This window comes from Rhinatrema bivittatum, chromosome 1 (assembly GCF_901001135.1).
Source record: "Rhinatrema bivittatum chromosome 1, aRhiBiv1.1, whole genome shotgun sequence".
Lineage (NCBI taxonomy): Eukaryota > Metazoa > Chordata > Amphibia > Gymnophiona > Rhinatrematidae > Rhinatrema > Rhinatrema bivittatum.
In genome coordinates, this window is record NC_042615.1 from 581,699,661 (window position 1) to 581,726,182 (window position 26,522).

The following is a 26,522-nucleotide window of genomic DNA, read 5'->3' on the forward strand; positions in this document are numbered from 1 at the left end:
GTGGTGGCTGAGGCCTGGATGACTTGGGCTGTCGAGGATTTGTTCTCTGAGACGGCCGAGTAGGCCTCGCGTGAGATGCAGATGGGTAGTATCTGCGTGGGCAATAAAATTGTTTTCTAGGGTCCCTTCTAGTGGATCTTCTTACTGAAGAAGGGGCCTTGGTAGTCATTGTTGATAACTGCCTCAGGGTCTCATTGTGACCTTTTATTTGAGCCACTGCGTCTTGTATCTTGTTGTCGAATAGGTTTTCACCGGTACATGGTAAATTGGCAAGTTTGTCTTGGACTTCAGGTCTCAAATCAGAGGATTTTAGCTAGGCCCACCTCCTGGCGCCGATTCCTGTTGCTGACATGTGAGAAGCTGTTTCAAAGGAGTGGTACGCAGCACGAACCTCATGTTTACCAGCCTCAAGGCCTTTATGTAATATGGCGTTGAGACTGTCTTGCTGCTGTTGGGGAAGAGAGTCAGTTATTCCTTGAACCTGCTTCCAGAGATTACTTTGATACTGAAGGTACTGAAGAGACACTGAAGGAGGCTTCACCACTGGAAGCCCGAAGTCCCCCCAGGAGGAGCCTGTAGGAACCCGGGCCTCTTAGACTTAGGCGGGACCCTATGAGACCAAGGATCCGGGCAGCGGCCGGAGCCTTGGAAGATGAGGACGGCTGGGCCCAGGAAGCTGGAGAGACTTCACCCTCGGAAGCCCGCAGCTCCCCCGGGAGGAGCCCGTGAGAGCCCGAGCCACAGGGACTTAGGAGAATCCTCTGGGCCAGCGAGTACCGGATACCTGAGGTGGAGGAAGAGCCGAAGTCGGAGTCCAGGAACTAAGCCGAGTCAGAAGCCAGGAGTCAGAGGTCCAAACCGAAGCCAGGGGCAAAAGCTGAAGACGGAGTCGTGGGACGGAGCTGGGTCGGAAGCCAGAGTTCAGAAGTCAAATCCAAAACCAGGCACGGAAGCTGAAGACGTAGTCAGAAGACAAAGCTGGGTCGGAAGCCAGAAGACAGCAGAGACGATCCAGAGATCAACACAGCAACTAGAGACTCAGGGGAACTGAGCGAACCTCGTTGCAATCCTGGTCAAGCTGCAGGATTTAAATACCCTGCAGCGTCTGACGTCATCCGGGGTGTCCCGTTTGAATTTCCCGCACTGGTCCCTTTAAAGCCTCAGCCCCTGGGCACGTGCGCGCCTAGGGGGTGTGGCCAAGAGCATCGAGTCGGCGGCATCTCCCTTGAGCAGGGAGAGCCGCGGCAGGCTGGGGATCTGGCCTATGCGGCCGAAGAGAGCTCCGTGCGGGCCGGTCCGGCCCCGAGGTAGGAGGAGGGACCGGGGCACGGTCTGGTCCCGTAAGAGGTTCGGGGGCACTCTGGACATTTTCTGAAACCTGTTGCCATAATGACAAAGGTTGAGGCCCCGAAAACGGTTGATGGCCTGCGGACACCGAAAAAGGAGAGAGCGGGAATCGACGGGGATAGTGATTTTTACTCACCGAACAATGGGAAAAAATATCCTGATGGGAGACCCCTATGAGGGAATGTTTTTCTGAAGTAAATTTTAAGATTTTTCTATGAGGAAATTTGTGTGAGAATTCTCACAGAGCTCCTAACCGTGAGGCAAACTGCAGCGTGAAAAAAAAGAGACTGACGGGAGATCCCTGTGGCTGCAGGGATCATGGCATGCTGGGCATGCTCAATGTACCAGTCAAAAGTTCTAGAAACTTTGACAGAAAAGTTTTCCATGATAGGGCTCCGTCCAGTGACGTCACCCACATGTGAGGACTACCATCCTGCTTGTCCTGGGAGAAAAACAGCTGCACCCAAACCTTCGGATGCTGTCAAAGATGGAAGAGAAGACACTGTAGCCTCGGCAGCTCCTGCCCACGTGAACGCCTGCACCAGCAACTCTGTTGGCATCCCTGCAGCTGCACTACTGGTGGAGGAATCAACTCTCAGGGATTGAGGGCAACCTCATCTCCAAGAAGCCCCATCGCTCCCTCGCCAGCAGCTTCAATGGGAAACTCACCCCCAAGGAAAACGGAGTCCACAATAGTCACAAAAGAGGTAATTGTCTGCTCGCCAGGTAACAGCGAGGGTTCTCATTCATTAATTTCTGGTTTTTCTTATAAGGATTTGGAGTGTAAAATTTCTGCCTATGCGGATGATGTTTTGCTTTATCTGTCTAATCCTGAAGTATCTTTTCCTGCCCTCTTACGTCTCATTTCCTCTTTTTCTGGGTACAAGGTTAATTGGCAAAAGACAGAGGCTATGCCTCTAAATTACATGGTGCTCAGGTTAACCTTCAGAAGTATCATATTCAAATCACCAACTCGGGGATGAAATACTTGGGTGTAAACTTCAAAACCAACTTTGTTACCATGTCTTCCATTAGTCTGTCTTAATATGGCTCAGCAGATGTGTTCCCAGTGGACCCCCTTGCATCTCACAAGGTGGGGATAGATAAATGTGATTAAAATGGTTTTGGCTCCTCGCATTAATTACTTGTTGAGTATGATTCCTGCACTGTTTCCTATGTCTTTTTATATGCATATGGATAATATCTTGGCTTCCTTTTTATAGAAGAACAAGCATTCTATAATTGCGCTAGTTAAATTGAAGACATTTAAAGAACAGGGTGGTGTGAACTTTCCAGACTTCCATAATTATCATTGGGCTTTTATATTGCAGCAGGCTCAGTTTTGGTTCTCTGATAGATTACATATTAATTTATTTCCTTCCTGGCTAGCTCTAGAAAGAGCGCTAATCAGTCCTATACCTTTTGTATTATTGCCAAAAGTTTCTTAATTGTGTCTGGGTAGGACCACTCCAGTAATTGCTTCCACTGCCTGAATATTGAATACTTTAAAAGGTATTATTCTTAACAAACTCCCTAAGTGGCTGAGATCCAGTCTTCCTTCTTTATGGTTCAATCCGCATATACATGTGGATAAGCATCCTCTGAACTGGAAGATCTGGCAATCATGTGGGACTTGGTTTGTGTCTCAGGTACTACAAGATGATAAGTTATTATCATTTGCAGATTTGAGATCTGAATACTCACTTCCTTTCCTACAAAGGTTTTGATGAGTTTGATTGCATAATGTTCTCCATTCTAATGGTTTTCTTTCTCCTGATATGACTGCTGATTCCCAAGTTATTACTTGTTATTTCACCAAGGCTGCCAGTGGTCATTTAGCCTCTGCCTTTTATAAATTACTTAAATGTCACTTTTTCCCTTGCTGCATTGGTATTGAGCGATGTTGGGAATCTGATTTACAGATCGCCCCATTAGCATCTCAATGGGAGATATATTGGAGTTCAATGGTCAGGGTGTCTCTATCATCTGCCATAACCCAATCTATGTATTTTGTGTCACATAGGACTCTGTGGACTCCATGGAAATTCTTCAAGGTGGGTCTCTTAAATTCTCATCAGTGTTGGAAATGTGCTGCTGATAAAGCAGCTCTTTCTCATATGCTATTTGATTGTCCTTTGGTTAAGATATATATATGTTGCGGAGCGCTCGGAGAGCAATCCCACTTCCTGAGAGAGGTGTGTCCTTGGGCCGCGGCTCGCCCCAGAGGATTCCGAAGAGGGCCGCGGGAGGCGTGGCATGCCCGAGCATGGGTAGGACGGAAGCAAGACTGGAGAGATGACCAGGCGACAGGCCTTCCTCCAGACCTGCACGCTTCGGAAGACCCAACAACGCAATGTTGGTCTTGTGAACAGTCCTCCGACCGTTCCCAGCCCTTTCGGACCTGCCGCAGGGTACGGCACGAAGCGGCAGGCCAGACGGAGGCCAGGACAGCGAAGGCTGGAACATAGATTCAGACGAGACTCAGAAGCAGGGTACTGGAAGTGAAGACGTAGACTCAGAAGCAATGTACTGGGAGTGCAGACGTAGACTCAAAAGCAAGGTACTGGGAGTGCTGACGTAGACTCAGAGACAAGATACTGGGCGTGCTGACGTAGACTCAGAAGCAAGGTACTGGGAGTGCAGAGGTAAACTCAGAAGCGAGGTACTGAAGATGCAGAGGTAAGTACTGAAGCGAGGTACTGTAGATGCAGAGGTAGATTCAGAAGCGAGGTACTGAGGATGCAGAGGTAGATTCAGAAGCGAGGTACTGAAGGCGCAGATGTAGACTCAGGAATAAGGGCTGAAGGAAGACATGGGCATTGTCCCTCAGGGCACCCCGCTCAGACCACTCCTGGGACTGAAGCAAGGGCCACCCTGTCCCACGCGTCCCCAACACTGCCTTGGAGGGCAGGTCACGGACCACGCTGAGAACAGGAGAATGCAGGAGAGATCCAGGCAAAGCGAACTCCGATGCTGGGATACTGACATCCAAAGCCCCGTCGGCTGGCAGGAAGGGAAGCTCCAAAGCACAGGGACGAATCCCACCTGTTGGCCACTCCAGGGCCCAACAGGCCAGAAGGCTCAGGAGCCAGACAAGACGAAGGGCAGAACATATGGGACTGGATCAGGAACTGGATCTGGCACCGACATCAAGGTAACAGGGAAGAAGCTGGTTGCTGCACACCGGCAGCCAAAGCAGGATTGCTGCACACCGGCAGCCAAGGCAGGAAACAGGATCAGGAACAAGGACTTCTCAGAGACTTAGAAACGAGGGTACATGGCTTGCATCACAGATGGCCCTAATCAGCCCGCCCCGAGAGCTGGTCATGGACCACGGCGCAGCTTGCCGCGAGGTACCAGGACATTGGAGGATCAAGGTGCTAGCTTTCAAGAGATTCAAGGGCAAGGTACTTAGCTTTCAGGCGAGTTTCAGGAACAAGGTGCAAGGCTTGTAATATCTGGACTGGATCATGGATACCGGATAGGAATCAGACCTCAAGGCAGGAACAGGAACAAGCGAACATCAGGACTGGAACAACTGAAGACATCAGGACTGGAACAACTGGAAACATCAGGACTGGAACAACGGGAAACATGGAACACTGGACCTTGCAGAAGGCTGGAACACAAGGCAGCTCCTGGAACGAGGATCTCAGGAGCGACCAACTCCTTGCGAAGGCAAAGACAGACTGAACGTTGAATCCCTTTGTAGAGCTGAGGTGGACAACGCCCAGGGAGGAGCCAGCAGGGGCCACACCTGGCTGACCCTTGAAGAGGAGCAGAGAGGCGCGCGCCCGCGCCATAGGAAGCTGGAGAGAAGAGCTGGAAGCTGGTGGCGTCCTCAGCCACGTGGAGGGCCCAAGGAAGCTGCGGAGCAGCCCTGGACTGGAACTGGGTGAAGGCAGGTTGCTGGAGCAGCTCTCAGCCGCAAGGACTGAAGCAGGAAGAAGCAGAGAGAGGTAAGGCTGGCTGCAGGGGAAGCAGGGGGCTGTAGCAGGCTGCAGGCTGCTGATTTTTTTTTTATTTTACTAGCTACAGCACTGTTTCAACAAGCCTTCATGGACTTTACATGTAGGATACACTGTGTATGGAAGGCTGCAGATCATTTTCAATCTGCTGGCAGAAGTATAAAATCCTTTCCCTATTAAACCTGAACCTGCAAATCACTTGCTCCTCAGAGAGAACCAAAAAACAGGGTTCTGGGCCTATATATCTTCTCCATGGGGTATCTCCTCCTCCTCTGTTGTCTCCTTCTGCTGACACAGATTCCACAAAATCCACACATTTACAGCACTCATTGCAGCAGTTGACCCCACCACCCCAACAGTAAGTCCTTACCCTCACTTACAGCAGCCACACACACTCTTCAAATGCAGGCACTCATAGCCTGAGGCATACCGACACCCAAACAGAGATCCCAGACACATCCTCAGGCACACTATGCTTTTAGATATCCTTCTCCCCCTACCTTTTGATTTATGAGCACACCATACCCTGACCCCAGTAGCGCACCACCAGGCCCGTCTCATCAACCACCTTTTGACAGAAGCCAAGGTCACTATCAACTGGACCAGAGAGGTGAGTCAGGCTGGAGAAGATCTGGTTGTGTGTGAAACATTCTTCAGGTCCTTGGTGCCCTCCCGCCTGCAGGCAGAACATGCGCTTGCCATACAGGGGTGCGGTCACTTGCTCGGGAGAGATGTGAGGCTTTGGACCATGGCACAGCTCAGGGAAGAGCCCCAAGGCACACACCATGGGAGGTGAGTGTGCCCAAGCACAGGCTGGAGCTGGAACAAGGCTGAAATAGAATAGAGGTGTGGAACATCACAGGAAATGATACAAGGCAGGCTCAGACCTCCACTGGACCTACACACACAGGTGAGACCCAGCATGCAATGCTGGTCTCAAGAGTAGCCTTCCGGCCACTCGATAGCCCTTCCAGACCCACGCTTGGGAACGAGTGTGTGAGGCTGGACAAAGGCTGAGGGTAGTAACATGATAAGACGTGGAACTGAACGAAGACTCGAGGAACTTGGAAGACTCAGCAAAGACTTGAGGAACTTGGAAGACTCAGGTTTGGATTCAGGATTCAGGCACTAGTACAGGGTGAGTACTGCACCTCAGTACGCCCTACACAGTCGCCTATGGCTGGTCATGGACCACGCCGGAAGCAAAGCAGACTCCAGGTGAGAAGATGAAGACTTGAAGCTGGAAACATGACGAAGATTCAGGAGAGCCCTGCACCGAGGTGCACCCTACACAGCCGCCCCTGGCTGGTTACGGACCACGCTGAAGCAGAGCAGGATATGGCTTGAGTCTAGGGCATGAACAGAAGCAGGAACAAGGAACTCCAAAGACCAGGAATAGGATTCAAGGATTCAAGACTCAGGATTCAAGGATTTAAGACTCAGGATTCAGAACTCGGATTCAGGAACAGACCTCGGCATTAAAAGCAAGGGCCTTCCGGAGACTGGTGCTGCAGACATGAAGACAGGCCTTGTGCCATGAAGCACCCTACATAGCCCACCATGGGCTGGTCATGGACCATGATGGTGGCATGCCAAGAAAGGTGGACAAGCAGAAAACCTGGAAAAAGGACGAAGAGCCGGAGGCTGGAACATCAGGACCTGGACTGGAACATCAGGAACATGGAATATCAGGAACATGGAACAAAGGATGAAGGAGCTCCAATGAAGAACAGGAACATCCATGAGACCAGGAACATCTAGGAACATCTAATGAAGAACACAGAAACATCTGGACAGGAGCAGACCACGGAGGACCTAGACAGAAGTCGAGACCATGGATGACCATGAAGATCCGATATGAAGGCCCCCGAAGAAGTGAAGGCGAGCCCTTTTATAGGGCTGAAGGTGGAACTGATGATATCAACTGCTGGGGCCGCAGGGCTTTTCCCGCCACTGGCCCTTTAAATATCCAGATGGGGCGATTGCGTGCATATGCAGGAGCCCAGACAGGCAGGAGCTGAGCAGCAGCGGCATTCCTGCCGCGAAGAAGTGGAATGCAGCTGTGGCAGTCCACATCACAGAGGACAGCAATGACAGCGGCTTCCCCTGCAGTGCAGAGACGGTCCCGACAGAGGCTCCTGCCACGAGAAGAAACAGCAGTGGCCCCTCCTGCCGCACACAGCAGCATCAGAAGAGTATCCTCAGACGAGGGGAGGAAGAGGCAACGGAGGCACCTGGGCCATGAAGGAGCAGCCGCAAGCAGCGGTGGTCCTGGTTGGCGTAGGCCGTATCAGGAGCAGGGGACTGGCGGCGTCAGGCCAAAGGGTGAGTGAGGCTGCTCGCGGTTGGGACCCATGAGCAGTGAGTGCAACAAGAAGGATAGGCATTTTATTTTCCCTTATACATACACTACATCACTTATCTGGCTGTTCTCTTTTTGTACTGTATGTAACATTTGCATCGGAGTTGCTATATGGCTTCTCAATATAAGGGGCTGATGCAATAAATTTGCATAGAAAGCAATGATGTTAAGTAAGAGGCAGTATAGAAAAGCAGTTTTTTCTGCTTTTCTGTACTGGTTTGCGCTCAGAAATTAACGCCTTCTCCAGACAGGCGTTAATCGCTGAGCGCTAAGGGGTAGATTTTAAAAAAGAGCGCGATCGCGTACTTTTGTTCGCGCAGCAGGAGCAAACAAAAGTACGCTGGATTTTATAAGATACGCGCATAGCTGCGCGTATCTTATAAAATCCTGAATCGGCATGCGCAAGGCTGCCAATTTTGAGCAGCCTGCGCGCGCCAAGCCGCACAGCCTGCCTCCGTTCCCTCCTAGGCCGCTCCGAAATCGGAGCGGCCTCGGAGGGAACTTTCTTTCGCCCTCCCCTCACCTTCTCCTCCCTTCCCCTTCCTAACCCACCCCCCCGGCCCTATCTAAAACCCCCCCTTACCTTTGTCCCTCGATTTACGCCTGCTAGAAGCAGACGTAAATCTACGCGCGCCAGCGGACTGCTGGCGTGCCGTCATCCGACCCGGGGGCTGGTCCGGAGGCCTCGACCACGCCCCGGGCCGGCGCCACGCCCCCAAAACGCCACATCCCGCCCCCGAAACGCCGCGTCATTCGGCCCCGCCCCGACACGCCCTTAAAAAAACCCCGGGACTTACGTGCGTCCCGGGGCTCTGCGCACACCGGCGGCCTATGCAAAATAGGCGGGCTGGTGCGCGAGGGCCCTGCTCGCGTAAATCCGGGTGGATTTACGCAAGCAGGGCATTTAAAATCCGCCCCGTAAATGTGCATCCTAGATGCACTTTTTTTTTTTTTTTGCATCTGGAGTGAATGCTAATAGCCTCAATCACATGCATTTGCATATGATTAGCGCTATTAGACTCACTCCGTGTCGGCGCTAATCCCCTTATTGCATTAGGGAATTCATTGCATCAGCCCCTAAGTGTTTTATTTTGGGAAATATTGTCTTTCTTTTTGATGAGTGGGTTTGGGGAAGGGACCTCTCTTGCACATCCTCTTCCCTCAGAAGTGTCTGAGAGTGCCTAAGAGAGGAGACAGACATGAAAGCTGGGAGAGGTGCAAGGGAGAGAAAAGTGCTTCCCCTCTCTTCCATCTTGCTATCCTGCTTACCATTCCTTTCAGGTGTTCAGAATCCTGACACCTGCTGCACGCTAGGCTGCAGTACTCCATGCTGGGCTGCTCTGTGCTAGACTGCTGTACCTACAATTTACTCCGAATATCCTCTCAACCTTGTACTGGCCTCCTATCCTTCCATCCCATGTCTGGCCCTTGTCCAAAGTGCTGTTGTTGCATCCGTTGGTCTCAGACGGCTTTGACCTCTGTGCCTCACCTTTCTCTCTGCTCTCCCCACTAGACGGGAAGATGGCTACTGCCGCGTCTGCTTGCCACTCTCCCCGGCGTCCCCGGAATGGCTATGGCAAGGCTATCCACCATATTTCTCCTGAGGGCTTCCTAGGGTGCGCGCGCGCACGCCACCCACGTCTTTATCCACGTCATGGCGGGAACCTCGGGGGCGTCCCCCTCAAGTGACATCACGCCATCCTGGTATTTAGCCTGCCCTTCATTTGCTAACAAATCAAGTTAGCAAGGATTGAATGCCTCCGGTCTGAGCTACTCGGCCACTTCCGTGCTGCCGCTGGAAACTCTCTCTGCCCTTCGGGGTATTTCTCCTAACCTGGGTACCTGCTCCTTGGGGGCCCTTTGCTTTCTTACAGGTGCCTATCTGGGATGCCAGGTTCTCGCTCCTCGAGGGCCTGCGCTCCCTGCCTTGGTGCCTGCAATCCAACTACTTCTGCCTGCTGGGATCTACATCTATACAGCTACCAACTTACAGGCCGATACAGTAAAAGTCGCGGGAAAGCGGGCGAGTGCCCGTTCTCGTGGCACACGTACAGGCCACTCTCTTGTGCGCGCGATTTAGTATTCAAATGAGGGCCCGCGGTAAAAAGAGGTGCTAGGGATACTAGCGCATCCCTAGTGCCTCTTTTTTGACAGGAGCGACGGCTGTCAGTGAGTTTGACAGCTGATGCTCAATTTTGCCGGCATCGGTTCTCAAACCTGCTGACAGACATGGGTTCGGAAACCGGACGCCGGCAAAATTGAGCATCCGGTTTTCAACCCGTGAGCCGTGGGCTGATTTTAATTTTTTTTTTTTTTTAATTATTTTTTACTTTTTGGAACTCCGACTTAATATCGCCATGATATTAAGTCGGAGGGTGTACAGAAAAGCAGTTTTTACTGCTTTTCTGTACACTTTCCCGGTGCCGGCAGAAATTAACGCCTACCTTTGGGTACGCGCTAATTTCTGAAAGTAAAATGTGCGGCTTGGCTGTACATTTTGCTTACTGAATCACGCGGGAATAACTAATAGGGCCATCAACATGCATTTTCGGGGGGGGGGGGGAGGGTTGGCCGCGCATTTTCGACACACTATTACTACTTACTGAATAAGGTGTAAAGCTAGCACGTCGAAAACACGCATCGAAACGCGGGTTAACAGTGCACTGTACTGTATCGGCCTGTTTGTGAGTAATTTAACCTTTATCAGTCTGTCTCATCTACAGCCTGCACTGGGAAACTGCAACCGGAACTCCCTATACTATCGTGTGCTGCTAACATCTACCATTGGGAGACGGGTCTCCTCTGCCGAGGGTCCCTGGACTGCTACTACTCGATCATCTCACTACTGCCACCTCTGGTAGTACCATACAGCTGTATTAGGGGTGTGCATTCGTTTCCTACGTATTTGTAATCCACAACGTATAGAACCATATTCGTTGTATTTGTGGGGAAGCGAAACATATCGCGATTCCCCACGAATACAACAAATCGCCGAATTATTCGGCCGTCTAAAGGAGCCAATTTAAACAAACCCCCCACCGTCCTGACCCCCCCCCCCAAGACTTACCAAAACTCCCTGGTGGTCCAGTAGGGGGTCTGGGAGCCATCTCTTGCACTCACACCCTCGGCTGCCAGTATTCAAAATGGCGCCGATAGCCTTTAACCTATTATGTCCCAGGGGCTACCGGTGCCATTGGTCAGCCCCTGTCACATGGTAGGAGCACAAGATGGCGCCGGCCATCCATTGCTCCTACCATGTGACAGGGGCTGACCAATGGCACCGGTAGCCCCTGTGACATAGAAGGTCAAAGGCTATCGGCGCCATTTTGAATACCGGCAGCCGAGGGTGTGAGTGCAGGAGATGGCTCCCGGACCCCCCGCTGGACCACCAGGGAGTTTTGGTAAGTCTTGGGGGGTCAGGAGGGTGGGGGGTTGTACTTAATTCAATTTTAGCCAGGAAACGAATAAGAATTAACGCATGTACGTATCGGGGGCTCCCTTGCCGAATGCAACATATCTGCCCCCTGACGAATACGAATCCCGAATGCAACGTATGGTGTCCCTCTGCACATCCCTATGCTGTATAATAAAAGACAAATCTCTGTGTTGTATGTCTCGAGTCTAGCCTAGTACTGTGGTTCCTCACGGGGCTCCTCCCCATGGGCGTGACCATCACCACAGTACCCAAGAATTCACTCTAACACCTCAAAACCATAACAGCTGTATAGAGTGCATTGATCCCCTGTCCATTCCCCTCCCCTGCCCCCAGACTAGCCAGACTACATTCCCAATTACCTGCTTATTCCACAGAGGGAGGTGATGCCTACCAGGCCAGAGTGCAGAAAGTAGTTGGCCACTGCATTTGAGAGCAGCCATGCTGTGTAAAACTAAAATAAATCCCATGAAAATTATGTTATAAGTGTTTTTTTTTCCCTAATGAAGTATTAGTGGCATTTACAGCTGAAATAATCCAGGATATTTTGGCTTCTGACCTGACTCCCATTCACTGTACTTTCTCTCAGTCTGACAGGGGGCCCCAGGATCCTCCTCCAGATCTAGACTAATGGTAGTTGGAATGCTGTACCTAATTGCAAGATTATGAAACAATTATAGCTATGTTTTGAGGGGAGTACTGTATGACACCACCAAAATGATCCAAACACCTGAAGCAACTTTATAACACTCCAAATGTGCACTGGATGACATAAAGAAGGTCTCTCTTAGATTTCTTGGGAAATCTACAGGAGTAAAAAGCCAGGGGCAACATCTGTACCCCGAGTCACCTAGAAAGAGGAAACAGCTTACTCAAATCATAAAGATGAGTTTTAGACTGTGTGTTTCAGTGTGCAGCTAATGTGGCTGTTACTATTGTATGTGTCGCAGCTTTCACTGTCCTCCTGGCCATGCTTAATGGGTTTCAGAAATAGGTAAGTAGTTAAGGGATAGCTCTTGCTAAGCAGGTTGCCTTTGTTGTGTTTACTTGGCTGGTATATATGGAGATATCCCTGGCATGTGTGTGAGATACAATACGTTGGGCACAAGGAGGAACACTCACCCAGCAGCCAGCTTCTGCCATAGTAGCTCTCTTCAAACTATTGGATGAGGATAAAGTGATAGAGGTTAAAGGAATTGTGGCAGAATTCTGCATAGTATTTGTTTCGAGGTTGCTATCTTTCCTGGAAGTCCCCAGGAACTGCAACAAGCTAGCCAATACCTTGAAAAACCCAAAGTACCTTTTTGTCTAATCCAGGGTTGGAACAGGTGTTACATATATGTAACCCGGGCACCTTTCCAGGTTACCATTAAGCCTCGGGAATAGACATGTTAGTGCAGTTAGTGAAATATAATTTGGGGGAGGATCCATTCACTGTCAGTCCTCCCATGGCAGACCTGTCATGGATATCCCTCGCAGGAGGTTTTATAGCAGAGCTGCGCAAAGGGCTTTGGGGCAGTCTAAGTTGGAAGTTAGAGCAGAAGGTTGGAGTTTTTCTTTAGTTACGTTTTGGGTCTACCTGGAGCCTTGGAAACCCTCTGAGACCTATCCAGAGTAGTTCAGAGCTCCACTGCTATTCTCTCCACACAAGGTGCAGAGTGGTTGCTCAGGGACTGATTTGGATTTTTTATTAATAGGAGTTCTCCTGAAGGCCTGGGCCTTTCCGAGTCTCAGGGACTGGGCAACTCTGAATTGAAGACGCCCAGGTTTAGGGAAGACCAGCCCTGAAGTTGTGGTGACCTGTAGTAGAGGACATCTGGTGTTATCTATTTTGGGGAACAAATAATTTATTTTTCATGACCTAGGAAGATATGATTTTCTGTTCCTCTTCAGACTCATTGGTGGACCTACAGTTCCATCCAGGATCCCTTCCACCAAGGATCCACATCAAGAGAAAAGATGACTAACTGTGAGAAAATATCAGTTCTAAAGGGAGGACACCATTTTGGAGTCTTCGCAAAGCCTGAGGAGATAGAGAGATTTACTCTCAGTGCAGGGACAGTTTTGCCATCTGGAAGGGGCTTCCACCCACAAAAGGGACCCTAACTTAAGGGGACCACTGCTCAACCTAAGCCAGGAGAGTGGTTAGATGTCCAGCCTTTCCAAAAACTCTTGCACAGATAGAGCTACAAAAGTTGTACACTACATGAGAGAAAGAAAGCGAACTGTGGAGCTGGAAATTATATTTATTCTGCCAGCAAACCAACTTGTATACAGTAAAATTTTAATTTTGGACATTAATCCAGTGTTGCTGGTGTTTTCTTTGGGGCACACAGCACACAGAGGAAATTCAGCATAGGAAGGAGGGCCGGCAGACTATGCAGCTGCCTAGGGTGCCAGAATTGGATGGGGTGCCATAAGTTGATGCGAGGGTGCCATGTTTGAAAAGTGAAGGAGTCATGCGGTGTGACGTGGAGGTAGGTGAAATCGCTGATAGTGCAAGTCGGAGGGTTGGGGAGAGAGAGAAAGATCACCACCTAAGGTGGCTGGACATCCTTGCACCGGCACTGTTAGGAAGTCAGACACCCTGCACTGGGATCTGAGAGGACTCATTTCTACCCCTAGTCAAAGAATTTATACCTTGGGAAGCAAGAGAGACAGAAGAGTCTAGCAAAGGTCCCTGCCCCAAAGAGTATAAATAACTTTATGGCCTCACCTCAGCTGTACCTGCACACCAGGATAAGGTTACATATAGATATATATAGAGAGACAGATCAATAAGTATAGATAAACAAAGGCACTCAGACTGTCAGTTCATATCTTGCAAGGGCACTGAAGAGTCAACCAATACCACTGCATTCAATACACTAGAGAAAAAATGATTTAACTTTTGTTTATTTCTATTATTTAAACAATATTGTAAACTAGAGCAGCACAGGAAAGGGTCAAAGTGCGGCACAAGACAAAGTTCCTACCCAACATTAAAAGAGAAGCTTTCTGTCATGCATCCTTCAGCACAGGAAAAAAAATGCTTAACAAAATTTCAGCATCCTGAAAGCTAATGACTGTTTCATGTCTGTTGATTAGTACTCCATTTTACAGTTCAGAAATAGTACATTTAATCTTTTATGACATTTCAGTAACATTTAGAATTATTGCCACAAGTTAATGTTTTTACATTAGAATATTCCTTCCATTTAAGACAACCTGAAGAAACATTCTATCAATGAAAAAAGGTTATTAACCCTTCATAAAATGCACTTATCTTAGTATATTTTATCTATCAAAGAAAAATATAATGCAGAAAACTGAAACACTACATTGCAGTTTCTCTTAAAGAAAATAACAGCATTTCAATCTATGGGGACAATGTACTAAAGTGCGTTAAAGCATTAATACACGCTAAAAGCACTCAGCATTGTGATCTAGTTAAAATGTGCTAACAGTGCTTTTAATGCATGTTATTTAGCACAAAAAGGTTTTAATGCAAAATCCTATGCTAATGAGATAATAAGATGCAAAACAGCTCATTACCAATTAGCACATAGTAAAATAACTCACATTAAAATGAGCAAAAGTGAACATAGACCATTAATGGAAAACATTTAAGTTTTAGTGATAACATTTGAATTAACACATATACTAATACTGTAAATTAACACAAAGTTCATTAGCATGTAATTAAACTGGGCTGTTAACTTGAGCTAATTAACGCACATTAATGGCTGATGAAAACGCTCTTTAGTGCATTGGTCTCTCTATTTGGTCTCCCATGGGAATAACTTTTGAAGATACAAGATAACATGATGTATTCTAAAGAACCACCCTTAGCAACAGTGTTTCCATGGAAACACATTGAAACTGGTATAGAAGGAGAGAGCAAGAGAAAGAGAAGAAAAGCTGTTATGAATTTATCAATAAAATCACTGGAATTTAATGTACGTATATGAAGCATGAATCACAGGCAGTCTGATAAGAGAGTATGGGTCTGATTTACTAATGCTTTGTCCCATTCTGTGTCTATGGGAATAAAGTTTAGTAAATCAGACACCTATGTGACTTTTGAGATTCTGATGACATCATAAATTGCAGTGAGTTAAACTAAGTAGACTAGCATATCACTGGCACCTTGAGATGGACCTATAACTTCATAAGTACGCATCCAAAGTATAGATTTTGTAGGTTCCTACCATGGCTCCCATTAAGACTTCTCTCAACTAGCAGAATTTAAGAATATAGCAAGAGATATTATAATCTCATCCCCTGTGCTAATTCTCTTTCATGAATACATTATTTTACCAGTCTAAACATTGTTAGCTCATATTCATTTCTACAGATCAAACAACAACAGTATTTTTTCCTTCAGTCAAGAATACTTTCTAAAGATATATATGTTAATCTTGGTTGATACAAGTATTTATATAAATCAGAGATAGCAGTGGGTATCATTCTCAGTGCATCCACATTTACCGGTAGATCTTTCCTAACTTACTGTTTGCTTAGTACTTGCTATTGAGTTACAATATAGCCACTTCATTTAAAGATCACCATTTGTGACCATTTGTGACAGACAATCACATAGTTCTGTGAATGGCCTGACAATAAGAGCAAGGGATACTGGACAAGCATTAGATTCACTTGTGATCAAAGACCACTTGCGTTCAGAGAAGCAGCATATCCATTTCAGGTTAAATTTCAGACTGAATAGGATAACGAGGGTAACCATGCTCATTGGGACAGTTTAGGGTGGTGTTGATTTATAAAGCCTAATCCTGAAGCACCTTGAGATCTGAAGTTCTAATTTTCCAATTAACAGAAAAGGACCATCTTGACATAGAAATTGAAAAAGCAGGGCTGCCTCCTCCTAGGAAAATTTAATTAGGAAACCAAAAATGTGGTCTGATAAACACCAGTTATAAAAACCAAAATTGAAGAGAATGTGAAGGAACTGAAACATAAGAACAAGTATTTTGATCATGTCTTAAAGTACAGGACTATGGAACTGAAAATAAAATAGGCAGTAGATGAGCCCATAGCCTCTGTTTCCTTCCAGGAGAATTATCTGACATCATAAAATATTATCAAGGAATGTGAACAGTATTAGATTACCCAAGTTCTCACTTCTTCTTACAGGGGTTCATTAACCCCAAGTCTTTTAAGTCTTCATTGTTCCAATATTGGCAGATATCTGGAGTGTCCCTAAATAGCAACTGTCATGAAAGACTCTATTTGGATCATAACTGGGGCTGCCAAAAAATATTCAGTATATCTCAAACAATATATTTGGGGCTTGCAGAAGACAGAGTCACCACAGATGCTCCTTTAATACTGGACACTTGGCTCATGAACCAGCCCATAAAGATTATTCACTCATTTGCATACACTTTTTATTTGCCTCCCAGAACTCACACCTTGACCCCAAATATATTTACTCTTGCCTAGGGCAAGAATAAGTCTGGACCAGGCCTCTAGCAGCTTCACAACTCCCATGATTTTCTATGGCAGAAAATGTGTCAAAATTATTTTCTTTTCCTTTCTATAGAAAATCATGGGAACCAAGTCTATAGAAAATCATGGGAACCAAGTCATTTCTGTCTCTTTACTATTTTATATTCCTTTCACAGGGTGTGTAAGAGAAGTGTTTGGACAGAAATCCCAATGTTCCCCAATTCAGAAATATTTCTTTACTGCTTTGAAAGAGACTATCATGTTGCCAGAGAAGGTAGTTAGTGCAGTTAGTGTAGCTGGGTTCAAAAAAGGTTTGGATAAGTTCTTGGAGGAGAAGTCCATTAATGGCTATTAATCAATTATACTTAGGGAATAGCCACTGCTATTAATTGCATCAGTAGCATGGGTTTTTCTTAGTGTTTGGGTAATTGCCAGGTTCTTGTGGCCTGGTTTTTGGCCTCTGTTGGAAACAGGATGCTGGGCTTGATGGACCCTTGGTCTGTCCCAGCATGGCAATTTCTTATGTTCTTATGTTCTGCACAGGAGATTGTGATATTTGTCTTTTTATAAGTGCTTTCCATATTCAATATACAATATGACCAGCATAACATTCTCATTTACTACTCATGCCCTACCCTTCTATAGCTACCTCGTTCCCACATACAAATACTATGTATGCCCACACAATGCACATACAACCACACACTACTCTCCTAACCTTCAATCATGCTCAGACATCAATAAAATGTACATGAAAAGTCACCCGAGAAAATAATTTGCATAAAATATTTAAAAATTAATAAAACAAATAAATGTAGCCCTGTTCCACCAGCTAGAGGTCTTTGGGGTACATTTGGGGCTGGTGCTGCCTTGGGTTCCTTCCTAATGGGAAAAAAAGAGTCAGTCTTTCAAAGCCCTAGGCATTGTGAAGTCCTTGTGTCAAAGTCCCAGTACCTAGAAATAAAATCATACCACACCAGTTTGGAGGTTATTGTTATGGGAGCGCTGGAGGTGGTCCCATTTCTGAAGAGGTTGTGTACCCTTAGGCCACGACGTGACCGCAGAGGAGCTCCGGGGAAGCGCCAAGGCAGGCAAGGAGTGTCCAAGCACGGGAGAACAGGCTGGAGATACAGGAGCCCTGGCGTCTACCAAACCTGAACGCAACAGAGAGACCCAGCAATGCAATGTTGGTCTCTGGAGTATCCCTCCGGCTACTCGATAGCCCTTTCGGACCTGCTGTATGGGAACAGCAGAAGCGACAGGACGGACAGAGGCTGAGAGCTGGCATGACCAGACTCAGACAAAGACTCAGGATACTTGACGGTCTCAGATGAAGACTCAGGTTGCTTGGAGATTCAGACAAGGTTCAGGATTAAAGAGAATACTGAATAAGTACTGCCCCACCACGTGCCCTACACAGCCAGTCAAGGCAGGTCACGGACCACGTTGATGACGAAGCAGACTCCAGACTCAGAAGCAGACTCAAGTTACTTGGAGATACAGAATTATGGAGAATGCTGAGTGAGTGCTGCCACACCGTGCACCCTACTCAGCCACTCAAGGCAGGTCATGGACCAAGCTGAAGGTGAAGCAGACTCCAGGCGAAGCAGTGGAACTTCGAATCAATACATGATGAAGATTCAGGAGAAACCTGTACTGGGACGCGCCCTCCACAGCCAGTTAAGGCAAGGCACGGGCCACGCTGGAACGGAGCAGGTTCTAGCAGAGTCTTAGACATGGACAGAGGCAGACGCAAGGAATTCCAAATACCAGGACAGGATTCAGGATACAAGACTCAGGATACAAGACTCAGGACTTAGAACTCAGAACATTAAATCAAGGGTCTTCTGGAGGCTGGCTCTGCCGACGAGAAGGACATCTGGATACAAGATCATCTGGACGCAAGGATATCAGGAGAACAGAACATCTGGAACTTCAGGGTATCTGGAGAAAAGAACTGGAACATCAGGACATCTGGAACTTGACAAGACGGAGACATAGGATCTGACAAGAGACCAAGACGAAGACAAGGAATTCCCACATGGAACAGAGTGCCTAGGAGGAGCTGGAATGATGAGAAGTCCTAAGGAGGACTGGCTCCTTGCGAAGACAATGAAACAATGAAGACAGGCCCTACTTATAGGGCTGAAGATAACCACCCACGATGATGTCATCAGGAGAGGCCAGGGGGAATGGCCTTTTAAATCTCAAGGAGAGGCGTGGTCCCGCACCTAAGGAGGCAGGACCAGGGACAGCAGCCATGCTGCAGATCAGAGCAGGAGCGGCACTAGGCCATGAAGCCAGGCCCGATGTCAGAGGCAGCTCCAGCCGCAGAATTGGAAGCTGGGGGCGGCTCCAGCCGCTGAGGAAACACTGGCGTCGACGACCTCCAGGCCGCGAAGAGGAAGAGGACATCAGCAGCTCCTGCCGTGAAGAGAAACGCATCAGGACGGCATCTGTGGCCTCCTGGCCGCAGGGTGGAGAAGCGACGTCTGCGGCTCCCTGCCTCTGTGTGGCAGCAGAAAGGTCAGCGTACTCCGGGCCGCGTGGGAATGCTGTTGGCGGCCTCCTGGCCACAAGGGCAACACCCGAGCGACTCCGGCCTCAGGAAGAGACCGTCAGCGGCCTCCAGGCCGTGGAAGAAGGGGAAAAAAGAGGTGAGAGACTACTTGCGGCTCCAGCCGCGGGTAGAATCATAACAGTTATTCACAAATAAATCCTTTTACTGGGTAACTTCAGTCAGATGGACACATGACAACAGTTGAAAATCTGGGTAAGATGCAAATCTTCACAAAAAAAAATACACAGTCTCAAAATATAGCCCATGCAACTCCATACACAAAAGGGATTTCTTCTTCTATCACTCCCTAGCCACAGTACTCCTTTGAGAAAAGCCCTCTCTGCGCTTCTCCAGACATAGTACTTGAAAGGCTGAATTGCAGGATATTGACAAAGCATAAGAACTTTGTATAGAAACACAAAGGATCCCAAAAACTAAATCTTGTTAGAATTAGAAACATGAAATACAATTCATCTTTTTATAGATGTATCCTCTTTAAAAGAAAGAAAACATAAATAAGGGGGGAAGAGAAATCAGAAGAAAAAATTACCAAGAAAGACTATAACAAGAGAGCACCAAAAAAATTGGCATTACATATACAAGACTATTGGGAAGCTATGGGAACAGGTCAAGGATTTAAGTTGCTCAGGGGAAAAAACGTAATAATCAGAAAGCAAAATTGCTTACCTTGTAATAGGTGTTATCCCAGGACAGCAGGATGTAGTCCTCACATATGGGTGACGTCAGTAACGAAGCCCTAGTGCGGGAAAAACTTCTGTCAAAGTTTCTAGAAACTTTTGACTGGCAGCCTGAGGCTACTGGGCATGCCCAGGATGCCATGATATTCTCTGCCACAGGGGTCTCACTTCAGTCTTGTATGTAGCAATAAGCAGGAGCAAAAATAAGAGTAGAAAAATAGGAAGGCCCAACTCCGCGGGGTGGCGGGTGGGTTCCGTGAGGACTACATCCTGCTGTCCTGGGATAACACCTATTACAAGGTAAGCAATTTTGCTTTATCCCAGGACAAGCAGGATGCTAGTCCTCACATATGGGTGATTAGCAAGCTAGAGGCTTGCTAATCACCCATATGTGGGTGATTAGCAAGCTAGAGGTCCATGCAGGTAGCAGTGATGCTTTGTTGAGGAAATGATGCAGCCGAAGATCACAGCAGGTTGGTTGTAGAAGGAGTTGGGATTAAACTGGAAACAAGTTCTTTAAGACAGATTGCCCATAGGCTGAATCTTGTCGTCCTTCTTTGTCCAGCAGTAATGAGCTGCAAAGGTGTGAAGAGAACTCCATGTTGCTGCTTTACAGATGTCAAGAATTGGCACTGAACGATAGTGTGCTACTGAGGTTGACATTGCTCTTACTGAATGTGCCTTTACTCGCCCTTGGAGGGGAAGGCCTGCTGCTTCATAGCAAAACTGTATACAATCAGCTAGCCAATTGGATAGAGTATGTTTACCCACTGCTTTACCTGGTTTGTTTGGATCATAAGATACAAAGAGCTGATTGGATTTTCTGTGAACTGCAGTTCGGTTTAAATAAAAAGATAGAGTACGTTTACAGTCCAAAGTATGCAAGGCCGCTTCTCCTTGGTGAGAGTGAGGTCTTGGAAAAAATGTGGGTAAAACTATGGATTGGTTCAAGTGGAATTCCGTGACCACTTTGGGAAGGAATTTTGGATGTGTACGGAGGACTACTTTGTCAAGGAAAAACCTTGTGTAGGGCGCGTACGTGACCAGAGCTTGTAATTCACTAACTCTTCTAGCCGATGTAATGGCTATGAGGAAGATAGTCTTCCATGTGAGAAATTTTATGTCACAGGAGGCTATGGGTTCGAAAGGAGAACGCATAAGTCTTGTTAATACCAGATTCAAGTCCCATTCCACGACTGGAGGTCGAATTGGTGGTTTGAGTTGAGTTAAACCTCTCATAAATCTGCTAACGAGAGGTTGTGTGGAAATTGGTGCATCTCCTATCTTATTATGGTAAGCTGAGATTGCACTTAAATGAACTCTTACGGATGAAGTCTGAAGACCAGAGTCTGAAAGATGGTATAAGTAGTCTAGTAGTGAGGTAATTTATTTATTTATTTATTTAGGGATTTTATATACCGATTTTCTTGATACAGATCAAATCAACTCGGTTTACATAGAACGATAGTACATTAACAGTAACTAGTCAAACCTCAAAAGAGGAGACAGATTAGGAGCAGAAGGTAAAAGTTACATTATAACAATGGTGAATAACTTGGAATTGGAAATGAAGAGACAGATAATCAAAGTAGAGAGATATAACAGAGAGAAGGGGGTTGAAGCCAACCTCAGGAGAATAACTCTAGCATTATAACGTGATTATATGACATTCTACTAGTTATTGAAGTACAGCTGATTGAATAATATCTTAGTAGAAAATAGTCTAGGAGACAGGAAAGGCTCTACAGAAAAGCCAAGTCTTCAGTTTCTTCTTAAAGTCTATGAGGCAGGTTTCCTGTCGAAGGTCTGGGGGGTAGTGTATTCCAAATGGTGGGGCCTGCTGTTGAAAAAGCCCGGTCCCTGATTGTTAATTTTTGTACCAATTTGATTGAGGGAACATGAAGGGATCCCTTATAGGCATCTCTCAAAGGTCTAGCTGAGGAGTGTAATTTGAGAGGGTGTAGTAGGTCTAGTGGAGTCTGGTGGTGGATGTTTTTATGAATAATGGTAAGGAATTTGTGAACAATTCTAAAATTAATTGGAAGCCAATGTAGGTCTTTTAGAATGGGCGTGATGTGATCTCTGCGCTTAGTGTTGGTCAAAATCCTTGCAGCTGCGTTTTGGAGTAGTTGCAAAGGTTTTAATGTAACAGCTGGTAGACCTTGCAGGATCGAGTTACAATAATCGACCTTAGAGAACAGGATTGCTTGGAGTACAGTCCTGAAGTCATGGTGATATAGGAGAGGCTTGAGTTTTTTAAGCACCTGTAACTTGTAGAAGCATTCTTTTATAGTATAATTTATAAACTTCTTCAAGTTCAGATGATTGTCAATTATAACTCCGAGATCTCTAGCATGAGTGATGTGGGAGATAGTGTGCATTTGTTGTAAGTGTAGACTATTTTCAGGGGTGATAAGCAGGAGTTCAGTCTTAGCAGTATTTAACACCAGGTTGAGGCTAGTAAGGAGATGGTTAATAGTTTGAAGATGAGATTCCCATAATTTGATTGCTGAGTCCAAAGAGCCTGTTATAGGAATCAAAACTTGGACATCGTCTGCGTATATGAAGAATTTCAGATTTAGTGACGAGAGGAAATGGCAGAGAGGGAGGAGATAAATATTAAATAGGGTGGGAGATAAAGAGGAGCCCTGGGGGACTCCATGTGGGGAATTAGTATAAGGAGATTCCATATTATTAATTTTAACTTTATAACCTCGATTACTGAGGAATGAGTCGAACCATTGTAATGGTGCAAGTGAAAGGATCAATGTTGTTTTGCTTGCACCAGTAGGTGAATCTTTTCCATTTGGAAGCGTAATTCTTTCTTGTGGAAGGTTTATGTGAAGCTATGAGTACTTGCGAAATATGAGTTGAAAGATTGAGTGGTTGCAATATCAAACTTTCAACATCCATGCTGTCAGGGATAGGGACTGAAGGTTGGGATGTCGTAACCTGCCCTGATCCTGAGTTATGAGAGTGGGAGCTATGCCCAGTCGAATTGGATCCCTGACTGAGAGATCCAACAGTGTGGGGAACCATACTTGTCGAGGCCAATACGGGGCTATGAGTATCATGGACCCCTTGTCCTGTTGTAGTTTCACCAGTGTTTTGGTTATGAGCGGTATTGGAGGATACGCGTATAGTAGGCCTGAGTTCCAAGACAGAGCAAAGGCGTCCTTGGCTGGTTGGTTCTTTTGTATGTGGAGAGAACAGAACTTGTCCACTTTGTGATTGAGATGTGACGCAAAAAGGTCTATCGTTGGTTGTCCCCAACGTTGGAATATCCTGGTCGCTACTGCAGGATCCAGGGACCATTCGTGTGGTTGGAATTGACGACTGAGTCGATCCGCCACTACGTTGTGTATCCCTGCCAGATAAGTGGCTCGTAGGAACATTGAGTGATTCAGGGCCCAGCCCCAAATTTGTGCAGCTTCCTGACACAGGAGATACGAGCCCCTACCTCCCTGTTTGTTGATGTACCACATGGCTACTGTATTGTCTGTTTGAATCAGAATAGTCTTGTGTGAAAGACAGTCCTTGAACGCATGCAGTGCATAACGTATAGCTCGAAGTTCCAGAAAATTGATTTGATATGTTGCTTCGAGTTTTGTCCACGTTCCTTGAGTTTGGAGATTGTCTATGTGAGCTCCCCAACCCAAGGTGGATGCATCTGTAGTTAAAGTAATTTGTGGAACTGGTTGTTGGAAGGGTAAGCCCTTGCGCAAGTTGTCCGTGTTGATCCACCAATGGAGCGAAGAGCGCAGTTGGTGGGTTACCTGAATTGGAGAATGTAGTGGTTGAATGGCTTGGATCCATTGTGACCGTAATGTCCATTGGGTTACTCTCATGGCTAGTCTTGCCATAGGAGTGACATGAACTGTTGAGGCCATGTGTCCTAACAGAATTAGAATACGATGAGCTGTTGTGTGCGTGCTTGAGAGCATCGAGCGTGCTAGGAAGGCTAATGTTTCTGCTCAATCCTTGGGTAGAAACGCCTTTGTAAGGATGGTGTTCAACTCTGCTCCTATGAATTGGAGCAAGTGAGACGGTATGAGGTGGGACTTTTGATAATTTATGAGAAATCCCATGGCGTGAAGTAGAGCAATGGTTTGATTGAGAGAATTGATTGCTCCCTGTTGAGACTGACTTCTGATGAGCCAATCGTCTAGATATGGGAAGACATGCACACCTTGTTTGTGCAAGTGTGCTGCTACTACTGCCAGACATTTTGTAAATACTCTGGGAGCAGAGGCAAGTCCGAATGGCAGAACTCTGTATTGAAAATGTTGATGACCCACCATGAAGCGCAGGTACTTGCGATGAGGAGGGAATATTGGAATGTGATCATAAGCGTCTTGAAGATCCAGAGAACAAAGCCAATCTTCCTTTTGAAGGAGTGGAAGCATGGTACCTAGGGATACCATTCTGAACTTTTCCTTCTTTAGAAATTTGTTTAGATTTCGGAGGTCTAGGATGGGCCGTAGGCCTCCTGATTTCTTTGGAATGAGGAAATATTGTGAGTAGAATCCTCTGCCCTGCTGAGACTGGGGCACTGGTTCTATGGCCCTGGATTTCAGAATGGTGGATAATTCTATTTGAAGTTGAGGAATGTGATTTCTGCTGGGAGGAATCAGAGGTGCTTGAAGCTCTGTAGGTATTGTTAGAAAGTTGAGCTTGTAGCCGTGGAGTATGATGGAAAGAACCCATAGATCTGTTGTTATGGTTTTCCATGTACTGTAGAATTGGGATAATCTGCCTCCCACCGGTAAGTGGGGTTGAGGATTCAGAGATTGGCTGGGTTCTCTGGAGGTGTTTTCAAAAACCAGCTGTGGGACCTGTTTGAGCAGGGGGTGCAGGTCTGGTTGTTCTTTGTTGGCGAGGTTGTGGCCTGTTCTGGGATCTTGGTTGGCGAGGCCTTGTTGCCGGTGGATAGTATCTTTTAGGCCGGTAATAGGGCCTGCATATATCCCTTCGCTGGGTACGACGTACAGCGTGGGTAGTGGTATCATGAGGTATGGAAGATAATTGCCTTAAGGTCTCCGTATGTTCTTTAAGTTGGGAGACTGCTTCCTGAACCTTAGTGCTAAACAAGTTATCCCCCGTACAGGGAAGGTCTACTAATTTTTCTTGGACCTCTGCTCTGAGGTCTGATGCTTTTAACCAGGCCCATCTACGAGCACTTATGCCAGAAGCTGCTACTCTTGAGGCTGTCTCAAAAGAGTCATAGGCGGCCCTTACTTCATGTTTGCCGGCCTCAAAAGCTTTCTGGATGAGATGTTGTGCTGGCTCTCTGAATTCTTGGGGCAAAGATGGTATGAATTCCTCCATTTGCTTCCAGAGGTTCCTTTGGTACTGCGTAATGTACAATTGGTAGGCTGCAATCTTAGAATTGAGGATTGCACCTTGAAAAACTTTTCTTCCTAATGTGTCCAGGAACCTATTATCTTTCCCTGGAGGATTAGAGGAGTGCACTCTCGATCTTTTTGCTTTTTTCTGTGCTGATTCTACCACCACAGAAGAATGCGGTAGCTGGGATTTTTGGAATCCCGGTGCAGGCTGGACTAAATAGGTGGAGTCCATTCTTTTATTGATGGGAAGAACTGAACAGGGATGTTCCCACATTCTCTGTTGAAGTTGAAGTAGAATATCATGGACAGGTATTGCCATGACTTGCTTGGGGGGATCTACGAATTGTAGTACCTCAATAGTTTGGTAACGGAGATCCTGGTCAGATTGTAATTTGAATGGAATAGAGTCGGCCATCTCCTGGAGAAAAGAGGAGAAAGTAAGGTCTTCTGGTGGAGATTGCTTTCTTGGTTGAGGAGGAGACGGTTCAGACATAAAGGTTTCTGATGTGTCAGATCGTGTGTCGCTCCAGGAGTCATATTCTGGAGTATGAGGACTTGGTTTTTTAGATGGATGTGGAGGAGGTACACCAGAAGGTCCTGGAATGGGTTCTTGTGCAGAATCTTCCTCTTCCACCGGGTTTGAAGGTAGAGAATCCAGAAGATCTTGATATTTCTTCTGAAGTATCGAATATAATCTTGCTTCAGATGATGGTTCCTCTATAGAGGAAAAAGGCATCGTGGATTTAGTCTTTGTCATCGTTGGCATCGATGTCTTGTCTCTCGATGACTGCCCCGTAACCATGGAGGGTGTATACGGCGATGCTTGATGAAAACGAGCAGGAAGCATCGATGGCGTACTGGTTGAAAATGAGGGCATCGAGGTGAATGTAGTCATTCGCACTGGAGGAAGGAACGAGTCCGGAATCCAGACGGAGCCTTGCGGTGCTATGTTTGATGTAGACATGGCAATGAGTGGAATAGATCCAGTCTGTGATGTCGAGTAAACCTCCGTTGTCGAGGCAATGGCTGGCATCGGGACGGTGCCCGGCATCGAGATAGCTCCCGGCATCGAGAGAGGTCCCGGCATCGGGAGAGTTCCCGGCATCGGGTCAGTACCCGGCATCGGGTCAGTACCCGGCATCGGGAGAAGTCCCGCAATCGCTGGCACCATTGATGGAAGAGACTTCGGTACTGATTGTACCGGCATCGGTGAATTCGATGTTAAAGGAGATGTCACCGGCATCGGCCGAGGTGCCGGTAGTTGTTCCTTAATCGCTTGTAAAACTGCCTCTTTTATGTAGGCTGCGATATCCTGTGGCATCGATGAAGAATGTGTCATCGGTGGAGGTGTCGATGCC